General features: G+C 39.0%; 1 pseudogene; it reads right to left on the reverse strand.

Annotated features, from left to right (window-relative positions):
• Positions 1–378: 378 nt before the first annotated feature.
• On the reverse strand, positions 379–1,261 carry LOC142865879 (ferritin heavy chain pseudogene; annotated as a pseudogene).
• Between the last annotated feature and the right edge of the window lie 11,034 nt (positions 1,262–12,295).

Here is a 12,295-nt window from a genome sequence, read left to right on the forward strand (position 1 = left end):
ACAAAACACATTTTAAAACATTTGGTTCGACCAGACTCAGCGGCTCATGCTTGTAATCCTAGCACTGTGGGAGGTTCAGGTGGAAGGATCACTTGAGGTTGGGAGTTCAAGACCAGCCTAAGCAAGACTGAGACCCCATCTTCACAGAAAATAAAAAACTTAGCTGGCATGGTGGTGCACACCTATAGTCCCAGCTACTCAGGAGGCTGAGGCAGGAGGATTACTTGAGCCCAGGAGTTCTATGTTGCAGTGAGCTATGATGACACCACTGAACTCTAGCCTGGGCAACAGAGTGAGACTCCGTGTCAAAATAAAAAAATTGTTTGATATTAAGGGGGCCTTATGGAAAATAATCAGAACTTTCTTTTTTTTTGGGGGGGGTACCAAATTTCTTTATTTGAAGGAATGGTACAAATGAAAGAACTTAAGTGGATGTTTGGTACAACTTACAGAAAAGGTAAAGGAAACCCCGACATGCATGTACTGCCTGGGTGACCATGGAAGTCACCCCGTGGCTATGGGGAAGTTAGCCTAAGGCTTAGCTGTTATCACTGTCTCCCAGGGTGTGCTTGTCAAAGAGATACTCTGCCATGCCAGATTCAGGGGCTCCCATCTTGCGCAGGTTGGTTACGTGGTCACCCAATTCTTTGATGGATTTCACCTGCTCATTCAGGTAAATGTGTCTCAAGGAAGTCACACAAGTGGGGGGCATTTTTGTCAGTGGCCAGTTTGTGCAGTTCCAGTAGTGACTGATTCACACTTTTTTCCAAGTGTAATGCACACTCCATTGCATACAGCCCGTTCTCCCAATCATCATGGTCTGGTTTCTGGATGTCCTGAAGGAAGATTCGGCCACCTCGTTGGTTCTGCAGCTTCATCAATTTCTCAGCATGTTCCCTCTCCTCATGAGATTGGTGAAGAAAGTATTTGGCAAAATTCTTCAAAGCCACATCATTGCGGTCAAAGTAATAAGACATGGACAGATAGACGTAGGAGGCGTAGAGCTCCAGGTTGATCTGGCGGTTGATGGCGGCCTCCGAATCCTGGTGGTAGTTCTGGCGCACCTGCGAGGTGGACGCGGTCGTCATGGCGGCGGCTGAGGAGAGGCGGCGGCGGGGGCCTTGGGGCGGTCTGAAAGAGCGGTGAGGAGGTGGCGGAGGGCTGGCTCTGAGCGGCTGGCCGGGGTGGGGGTCGAGCGCCGGGTTCCGTCCAAGCACTGTTGAAGCAGGAAACCGCGGCGACTCTCGGCGAAGAACGTCTGGCCAATCAGAACTTTCTTAATCATTATTATATTACTTTTTGTTTGTTTGTTTTCAAGATAAAATCTTGCTTTGCTGTCTGGGCTACAATGCAGTGGCATCATCATAACTCACTGCAACCTCAACTCCTGGACTCAAGCAATCCTCCACCCTCAGCCTCCTGAGTAGCTGGGACTACAGGCATGCACTACCATGCCAGGCTAAGTTTTGAATTTTTTTGTAGAGATGAGGTCTCGATATGTTGCTTAGGCTGGTATTACTTTGTTTGATTTTCCTTGTCTGATGCTATTAAACTGACTTTGTCTCCTAATAGAAACTATTGGTGAGAAAAATAATAAATACATTAAATATTTTATCTTTTAAAACTGTATAGCTGTGCTGGGGTAGACTGGGAGTGGCAGCTCACGTCTGTAATCTCAGCACTTTGGGAGGCTGAAGCAGGAAGATTGCTTGAGCCCAGGAGGTCAAGACCAGCTTGGGCAACAGAGTGAGACCTTGTCTCTACAAAAAAAAAAAAAAAAAAAAAAAGTTAGAATTAGACAGGTGTAGTGGTGAGCACCTATATTTCTAACTACTTGGGAGGCTGAAGAGGGAGGAATACTTGAGCCCAGGAGTTAGAGGCTGCAATAAGCTATGATTGTACCACTGCACTTCAGCTTGGGTGACAGAGAAAGACCCTGTCTCAATAAATAAATGAATAAATAAATAAACTTTGTATTATGAAGAATTTAGAATGTACACAAAAGACTTGTATAATTAATTCCCATAATGTATCCAATACCCAGCCCCAATGATAATTAATCCATCATGCTTCATCCATGTCCCCATCTGCTGCTCCTCTCCATATTTAAGATGTAATATTTACATATTTAAAGATGTAAATATGCATCTTTAAAAGAACATGCCCCTTTATAAAAATATATCAACAATACAATTATTTCACCTATAACATTTATAATTCCATTAACAGCATCAAATATCCTGTAATTGTACCAATTTCCAATCGCCTCATGAATGTTATATATTTTACATACTGTATTTGAAATAGACTCCAAATAAGGTCCACACATTGTGATTGGTTGGTCTTTTAAGTCTTTTTAAATCCGTAAGTTACCCCTCCATCTCTTTTCTTTCTCTTTGCAAATGTTGAAGAAACTAGGTAGTTTGTCTTGTAGAGTTTCCCACGGTATGAATTTTGCTGATTGCATTCACATGGTGTAGTTTAACAAGAACCTTTGTACGCTGTGTTTCCTATAAAATTGTAACTGGATCTAGAGATTAGTTGGATCTCGAGGTTTGATTTTTTTTTCCACGACTACTTCATATGTGGTGTTGCCTTCTCCCATTAGGAAGTATATAATGTCTGATTGTCTCTGTAAATATATTCATATTAACTTAGGATATCATCTGTATTTATTTATCCATCGTTTGATAAATGGCTCTATTTATTGGAGTTCGGCTTCATCTTTCTTGCATAAATCACATCCATAATTGTACTGTCTAAGATTTTTCAGTTTGTTTCTTTTTTTCTTTTTATTTCAGGATAGTATGAAGGTATAAACATTTTGCTTACATTTTATATCATTGCCTCTCCCTAGTGGGGGTTAGGGGCCTGCCCTTCCCCCCCACAATGCTCAATGTGTCCTATGTTTGTGAGTTTACCCCCCAAGCCCCCATCCCTGGAGAATATTACTACCACATGAGCACCATAGTGTTACTCAGTACCAATTTGAAGGCTTTTCTTTATTGTGGAGTAAATGCTTGAAGACTCTCTTAAGGAGAGCTGAGTATAGAATTCTAGATGATTTTTTCCAATATCTTATTTCTTTTAAAATATTTAATTGTCAAATAAAGATTAAATATATTTAAGGTGTACAATGTGATGATTTGATATGTGTATACATTGTGTAATGATTACTATAATCAAATTAACACATCTATTACCACCCATACTATACATTAGGGTCCTAAAATTTGTTCATCTTATAGCTAAAAATTTGTACTCTTTGGCCAATTTCTCCCCATTTCCCCCATTCCACAGCCCTTGGCAACCACTATTGTACTCTCTACTTCTATGAGTTATGCTATTTTTGTTTTTATTATTATTTTTTATTTTTTAATACATTTCAGAGAGAGTGGAATGGGTCAGTCTACACGAGTGGATAAAGACTGGGTTATGTTTTTTTAGACGTCACATATAAATGAGATATACAGTATTTTATAATCTCTATTCTGTGCCTAATTCTACAGCAAATAAATTTAGCAAGTTGTCTTTATTAATTCTTTTTTTTTGTTTGTTTGTTTGTTTTGTTGTTGTTGTTGTGTTTTTTTTTTTTGAGACAGAGTCTCGCTTTCTTGCCTAGGCTAGAGTGAGTGCCATGGCGTCATCCTAGCTCACAGCAACCTCAAACTCCTGGGCTCAAGCGATCCTGCTGCCTCAGCCTCCCGCGTAGCTGGGACTACAGGCACGAGCCACCATGCCCGGCTGATTTTTATATTATATATATTAGTTGGCCAATTAATTTCTTTCTATTTTTATGGTAGAGACGGGGTCTCGCTCAGGCTGGTTTTGAACTCCTGACCTTGAGCAATCCGCCCGCCTCGGCCTCCCAGAGTGCTAGGATTACAGGCGTGAGCCACCGCGCCCGGCCATCTTTATTAATTCTTAATGAGACATTCAACCTAATTTATCTAGAAGACTTTTCCCACCTGTATATTATCTCTTGACAAATTTAACTAAGTTACATAATTGCAATATGTATGTGATGAAACCCAAATGATAGTATACTGCTGTCCCATAGAATATTCTGCAATAATGGAGATGTTCTATATCTGTGTTCCCAACACAATAGCCACCAGCCACATGTGGCCATTGGGCACTTGGAATGTGGCTGATGTAATTGGGGTGAGGCTAAGGAACAGAATTTTTAATTTTATTAAATTAAATTAATTTAAATTTAAATAACCTTATTAGTTCAGATCTAGGATACAAAATCTTCAGTGGGAAATACCTGGGCTCTAGAGTCTCATTTCAGATCCTGTACTCTTAATCATAAAACTATACTGCTTCTTAATTTGGTGTTTTCCAGAACTTACTCTCATATGCTTCATTGCCTCTGTGAGTGATATTCCCTACCATTGAAATATGCACACTCTCAATCTTCCAAACCTCTTAGTCTGGTGTGGTAATCAGTCTCCATGATGGCATCTAATAAACCATACCTCCTTAATATTTACACACTTGTGTGTCCCCTCCCACGTCGATCCCTGCGTAACCAATAAATTGTGTTGGAAAGGATACTGCTTGACTTCTAAGACTAAGTTATAATAAGACTTGTAACTTCCACTTTGATCTCTTGGGGCACTTGTTTTTGGAACCCTGAACCACCAAGTAAGAATTCACTCATCCTACTGAAGGCATCACACGGAGAAGCCCTGAGCCTTCATGAAGAAGAGGCAGGTTCTAGTTGCGATCAGTTTTTAAAGCTATCCCCTTCAAGATAGCAGGCATGTGAAGTGAATTTGTCTGGAACTTGACAGACTAGCCCAGCTGCTAACTGAGTACCATTGAGTAACCTCAAGAGAGCAGCAGAGGAATGATCCAATTGAGCCCTGCCTGAATTTCTTTTGTCTTTTTTTTTTTTTGAGACAGAGTCTTACTTTGTTGTCCAGGCTAGAGTGAGTGCCGTGGCATCAGCCTAGCTCACAGCAACCTCAAACTCCTGGGCTCAAGCAATCCTCCTGCCTCAGCCTCCCGAGTGGCTGGGACTACAGGCATGTGCCACCATGCTGGCTAATTTTATATATATATATATATATATATATATATAAATTATATATATAATATATATAATTATAATTATATATAATTATATATTTATATAATTATATTATATAATTATATATAATATATATCATATTATATATAATATTATATATTATATATAAATATATATAATTATATATATATAAAAATATATATATATATTAGTTGGCCAATTAATTTCTTTCTATTTATAGTAGAGATGGGGTCTCGCTCTTGTTCAGGCTGGTTTCAAACTCCTGACCTCGAGCAATCTGCCCGCCTCGGCCTCCCAGAATGCTAGGATTACAGGTGTGAGCCACTGCGCCCGGCCCTACTGCCTGAATTTCTTACCCACAAAATTATGAGTATAATAAAATATTTGTTGGGCCGGGTGTGGTGGCTCATGCCTGTAATCCTAGCACTCTCGGAGGCCGAGGCAGGCAGGTCACTCAAGGACAGGAGTTCGAAACCAGCCTGAGCAATAGTGAGACTCCATCTCTACTGAAAATAGAAATTAATTGGCCAATTAATAATATATAGAAAAAAATTAGCTGGGCATGGTGGCTCATGCCTGTAGTCCCAGCTACTGGGGAGGCTGAGGGAGAAGCATTGCTTGAGCCCAGGAGTTTGAGGTTGCTATGACCTAGGCTGACGTCAACAGCACTCTAGCCTGGGCAACAGAGTGAGACTATCTCAAAAAAAAAAAAAAATTTTTTTTTTAGTTTTAGAGTAGTTTGTTACATTGCAACAGATAAAGGAAACCTGGCTAATATTTACTCTTCCTTCAAGAGTTAGTTTAAGCATCCTGTCTAGGAAATATCTTCTGTTTCCCTTTTTAACTCCCCTTCCCAGTTTGGGTTAGGTGCAGATCTTCTGTGCTCCCATGCCATAAGAGCCCTTCCTACACTGGATTCTACATTTCTATGCTTATACTATCTGCCCCACTACACTGTGGGCTCCTTGAGGGGTATGTCTTATTCCCCTGTGTGAGATGAGCTCACCCAAGTTCTTGGCACATAATGGCTATTCAAAATAAATTGACTTAATCATAGACTCTCAAGGATGGAGGTACTTTAGATGTCATTTAAAACAACCTAATTTGATATAGCAAGTGTTTGTTCATTCATCCTGTATGGGAAGCCCCTCTCTCTCATGATGGAAAATTACTACTTCTGGAAGCAGCTTATCCCATCTTCAAACACCTCAGACTGTTAGCACATGTTTGTCAGCTTAACTCTTTCCTGCTCTGATCGCTTTTTCGTTCCAGCTCATCTCAAGGCTCATACACTTGTTAATATGTTCATTTGTGTTCACTTGTGCAGTGTAAACATGCTTAAGCCTTTTTAACATTTGTGCCATGTCCACCTAACTATATTTTAATACAAACTTGAAAATAAAAGTAACTACTTTGATGTATTTTTATTTTCCCCTGCTGGAATGGGCTGCACCAGAAGTTACTCAATTTCTGCTCTTAGGTGACAGATCAGTCGAATGAACTGGTTAAGAAAAAGAAAAATAACAAAAAAAAATTAAAAAATTAAAAAATAAACAAGAATGAACTGGCTAAGAGTATGGGCTCTATAGTCAGACATCTGGGGTCCGAATGGTGACACTATCACATACTAGTGATTATGTGAAAATAGATAATTTACTTGATCTAAATAAGTCTTGGTTTTCCTACTTGAAAATAAACATAACTTTCTTGTATATGCATTTACATAGCACTTTGTGTATGTAGTACTATGCATATAGTTATTAGGCCCCAAACAAAAATATATAAAATGCTCCATGTATTATAAGTGACTCTAGTCACTACTATAGAAATGCAGTGCCAGTAAACTAAATTAAGTATTCTTTCTTACATTGAACATTGGATAACTGCCTGGTTTTATTTTGTCTCCCTTATCTGTTTGCCTCACCTTTGTTTGGCTGTTTTCCCTATAAAACTTTACTATGGTGACAATCTATTTTTTAAAGCTTATCTGCTTTTGCCTTAAAAAAACACTTTTATTTCTAACCCTTAAAGAGAGATAGAAGATTCAAATGTGCAAATAATTTCATCTATACACAAGATGATGGATGCTTTTGTCACAACCTTAGATAGTCACAAAAACATGTGGAATCAAAGCCTGTTTCACTTGCAAAAAATAAAGCATTGTATAGACAAATCCATCATCTAATTTCATTGGTAACAATGTCCAAATTCATACTATAAAGAATTAAGATGCTAGTCTATCATGATTTCAACCTAGCTGTGTGACTCTTCCAGATCTCAGCTTCCTCTGACATAAAACAGGTAAAATAATAACTTCCTATTTACCTCTCAGGGTTGCTGTGAATATCAACCTGGATGAAGTCCTTGAGGGCAAGTGTTGGGGTGGGGGAATGCTTCCTTTCCACTTCTGATGTTTCTTTCCAGGTGGAAAGGCATCCATTAGTGCAGTGGTCCCCAACCTTTTTGGCACCAGGGACCGGTTTCATGGAAGACAATTTTTCCACTGACAGGGGGTGTGGAGGGGGCAGTGGTGGAGTTCAGGTAGTGATGCCAGCGATGGGGAGCAGCTGTAAATACAGATGAAACTTCGCTCACTCACCTGCTGCTCACCTCCTGCTGTGCGCCCCCCTTCCTAAGTTTCATGGAAGGCAGTGTTTCCACAGGGGGTGGGGGAGCTCTGTGGCCCCGTCCCTAACATGCTGCAGACCAGTACCAGTTTATGGCCCAGGGGTTGGGGACCGCAGCATTAGAGTAACACTCCTGGCCTTGACCTATTCCTTATTCACTTTTTTTTTTGTTGTTGTTTTGAGATAGAGTCTAGCTCTGTCACTCAGGGCTAGAGTGCAGTGGTGTCAGCCTAGCTCACTGCAACCTCAAACTCCTGGGCTCAAGTGATCCTCTTGTTTCAGCCTCCCGAGTAGCTGGGACTACAGGAGCATGCTACCACACCCACCTAAATTTTATAATTTTTGTAGAGACAAGGTCTTGTTCTTGCTCAGTCTGGTCTCGAACTCCTGGCCTTAAGTGATGCTCCCACTTGAGCCTTCCAAAGTGCTAGAATTACAGGTGTGAGCTACCATGTACAGCTCCTTACTCATTTTTAACTGGGGATGGGAGAGGAGTACATTACTTGATTGGTGACTTTGCAAATAGAGAAATTAAATAAGTATAGTGCATCCCTTTCCTCTTTCCTCTCCCCTGCCTTCTTGGGAGTAGCTGCCTGCAGGGAGCATGTATCCTGCTTAGTTCTCCAGAGGTTAGCTCTGTTTTTCCAGGTCTAATTCTGCTAAGTGTTTAAGTCCATAAATCTGTCATTTGGTTTATGATGTGGCCTTAGGTGTACCATATTCTTCCATACCACTTTTATGAGCAATGAAGTTGATATTTTGGTATCTATCTACTTTACTGCTAAATCCTACATTTCACTTGGTTCAGAACTTGAACAAGAAAGGGATATTTTATTTATGGGGCTGCCTCAAAGACTGCCAAAGCAAGAGACTGGGTTTTAATCATCTTTATATTAATAGTTCTAGCACTTTGTACAGTGTCTGACACATAGCAGGTACTCAATACATGCCTTCTTTCTGAAACCCTTTTGAATAATGTGTTAGTAAATACATAGCATTTATTGTTTATTTATTAATATTAAGGAAAAAAAGACCTGTGCTGGGAGATTTATATGTCTCAGATTTCCATGAGGCACTAGTATCCTGATATAGTTGATGCTCCCAGAAAACTTGAATAACTCTGCACAGTCTTCCAAAGATTTGTAAAGTAGGATGGAGAGCCTAGTCTTCCTGTACATATTACAGATTAGAAAACTCATGTACAACGCAGTAATTTAGTTAGGCACTCACAGTAAGTCAATAGTCATGTTTGGAGTGGAATAATAACATCACACCTTTATTAGCTGGTCTAAATTCTTATTTCAAGATTTGGTGGAATACATCGAGACTGCATCTGTAAGTTTCCAAATCACTAAATGTAAATGACAGACTTGTTCCTCCATTCAGAGGATAAGAAATAGTTGTATATGCTCTGGAAACTTTGGCTCACAAACAATGTCATTGAGGTAGTTTGGATGGAGGAAGTAAGAGACTATCACAATAATGAAGAGGTGTGAAATTTTAGATTATTATCAGAAGGGTAATTACCAGCAAACTGCACATTTATAGAGACAGCAACAGATGTGTGACAGCTGGGTTAATTGAACGTCTGGTGGGTCTTTTTCTATATAATATAATTTTGTGCACATATTAAGGAGAAGAAAGCAGGTGTGACCAGTCAATTGTCAAATGAAGAGAATAAATATCACCTGGAGAGTGTACTGATCTACTAAACTTAATGATTTGTTTTTCTTAGCTTGCAAAATAATCTGGCAATGAATTTTTGATGGTGTGGTGAATAAATTTTACACCTAGAAAGCACATGCTTATAAAATTATATGACAAAGAGTTTGCTACAGCATTTCTTATTTTTAGCTTTTATGTGAGAGTTTTGTAAAATGTATATTGCCAACTGGGCGTGGTGGCTCACGCCTGTAATCCCAGGACTTTGGGAGGCTGAGGTGGGAGGATCACTTGAGGCCAGGAGTTCAAGACCAGCCTGGGCAAGATAGTGAGCCTCCTGTCTCTACAAAAATATAAACAAAAATAATAGTTGAGTGTGGTGGCACACGCCTGTAGTCCCAGCTACTCAAGAAGCTGAGGCAGGGGGGATTGTTTGATCCCAAGAATTTGATGTTACAGTGACCTATGATTGTGCCATTGCATTTCAGTCTGGGTGACAGAGTGAGATCCTGTATGTAAAAAGAAAAGAAGAAGAATACTGCTGTGAATTTCTAAGCCATACCCCATCTCAACACCACTATGTATAAATGTAAATGGTATTGAAGTCAGTGAATTTGACACTTCCACTGACTTGGGCTGCAAGAATATTTGCTAAGTCTTGACGTGTATGAGAAAGAACACTGGACTGTCAATTAAGAGACCAGAGATCTAGTCACTGGCTGCATTTAGGGACTTGGAATAAATTTTCACCTCTCTAGACTTTACTCAGTTCTATGTCTTTAATATTAGATTATTGGAATAAATGGTCTTTAAGGCCCTTCTGTGGTTTTATCACATTGCAAAGAAAAAAAAATCATTGCTTTGGCAACCTTTATATTTAGTTGTAAGAGATGTTTAAGACACAAAATTGCAAACTCTGCTATCCCCAGGTAGCAAATATATCGAAAGCATTCAGTAAGTACAGTTGAACCTTGAACGACATGGAGATTAGGGTTGCCAACTCTCTCGTGCAGTCAACAATCCATGCATAGCTTTTGACTTCCCAATACCTTAACTACTAATATCCTGCTGTTGATGGGAAGTCTTACAGTTAACATAGTTGATTAACAAATAAATAGACACGTATCTATGTATATTTTATGCACTCATGACATATCTAACTTTTTCTTAATTTTCTTGCTATTTCTAGGCTATGTGATTCATCTGCAAATTTTTTTTCAAATTATTGCAAATATTCAAAATATTTTCCAACATATTTATTGAAAAAAAATCTGTATATAAATGGACCTTCATAGTTCACACCCATGTTGTTCAAAGTCAACTGTACTTATTGATGGGCTGACTGATGATCTTATGTAAAGTGTTGATAATAAAAGTACAAGAAATTGCCTAAATTTTCATGGGGTCCTTTCTGTTCTTCCAAATATATATCATCTGTTCCTCTATATGGCATTGGTCTGTGTGATTTCTAATAGCTTCTGAATGGGACGTAGCTATAAGATTTGTCTAAGTGTAAATAATCACCACACACATATTTCCTGCATAGTAAGTCAATAATTCTTAAACTTTTGTCTTCACCAAAATCATCTGGAGACCTTGCTAGAAATGCAAATTCTGATCAGTAGGACAGGTACTACACTTAGAGAAATACTCTTGTAGATGTTAGACAAATTAGACAATTTCTAACTTTGTCACTTATTAACTACACACATAGCCCTTAGCCCTCAACCCTCTCAGATGTCACTGTGAACTACCTGATCTATCATTTCCATGTCTCACATCCACCATCACAGGCCCAAGACCAACTCATTGAAGTAGTTGCCTGTTTTGTTCTCCCTTTGAGTAAGGGAAGGCCCCTCAGTAAATGTTAGTATCCATTTCCCTCACTGCACAGTTGGAGTGATCCCATGTGCAGCCATCTGTCTCCTTTCCCGCCTCCATTTTGCTTCTCCCATCCAGGTATAGCTACCACACCTCTGACAAACCATAGTTGCTTTTATCAAATGGTTCAGTGTTAAATACTTTTTCAATTTGCCATCTTTAAAACTCTTGTAGTTTTCCCATATGTGTCACAAGCACAGGTGTATGATAACCTCATGTACAAAATTCAGAGGCCACTCCATAGCTCCCATCCAGCTGTCTCAGCTGCCCCATACCAGAGCACCCAGCATTTCCTTGCACCCCATCTATTCTGTGTGAGAATCATGAAATCAAAGGAGACTTGTTGGAGGAAGCTGCATTTAGGCTGGGCTTTGAAGAATGGGTTAGGATTTCCACAAAGATGGAGAAAAAAGGTATTCTAGAAAGAAGCAAAGGTGTAAGCAAATGCTTAAGAGCGGGGAGCATTAGTTCTTGAACTTTAGTGTGCACAAGAAACACCTGGGGATTTTATTTAAAATTAAAATTTCTGAGATTTTTAACAGAAGATTAACACACTAACAGAGATTCTTATTAGATTAGTCCAGAATAGAACCCAGAATCTTTATTTTTAACAAGTCCTTTGGATGATTTTTATATAGTGACTTATAGATAGAACCTTGAAAAACAGTAAACTAAATATATATATATATATATATATATATGAGAGAGAGAGAGAAAGAGACTATATATATATATATATATATATATATATATATATATATATATATAGTCTATCCTCACGGGTTCCTATACCCTAAAATATACCATTTTGATTCAATTAAATTGATCAAGTATTTGTTGAATGTTGAGTATGAGTTGTTATTCCATATAGAACAATGATTCTCAAAGTGTGGTCTCTAGACCAACACTATCAGCATCATGTAAGAATCTGCCAGAAATGCAACTTATGGGGCTTCCTCCTAGACCTACTGAGTCAGAAACTCTGGAGTTGGGGTCCAGTGATCTGAGTTTGGACAAAACTTCCAGGGGATTCTAATGCCTGAGAAGTTTGAGAACCACTGTTCTA

Source organism: Microcebus murinus, chromosome X, assembly GCF_040939455.1.
Source record: "Microcebus murinus isolate Inina chromosome X, M.murinus_Inina_mat1.0, whole genome shotgun sequence".
Classification (NCBI taxonomy): domain Eukaryota; kingdom Metazoa; phylum Chordata; class Mammalia; order Primates; family Cheirogaleidae; genus Microcebus; species Microcebus murinus.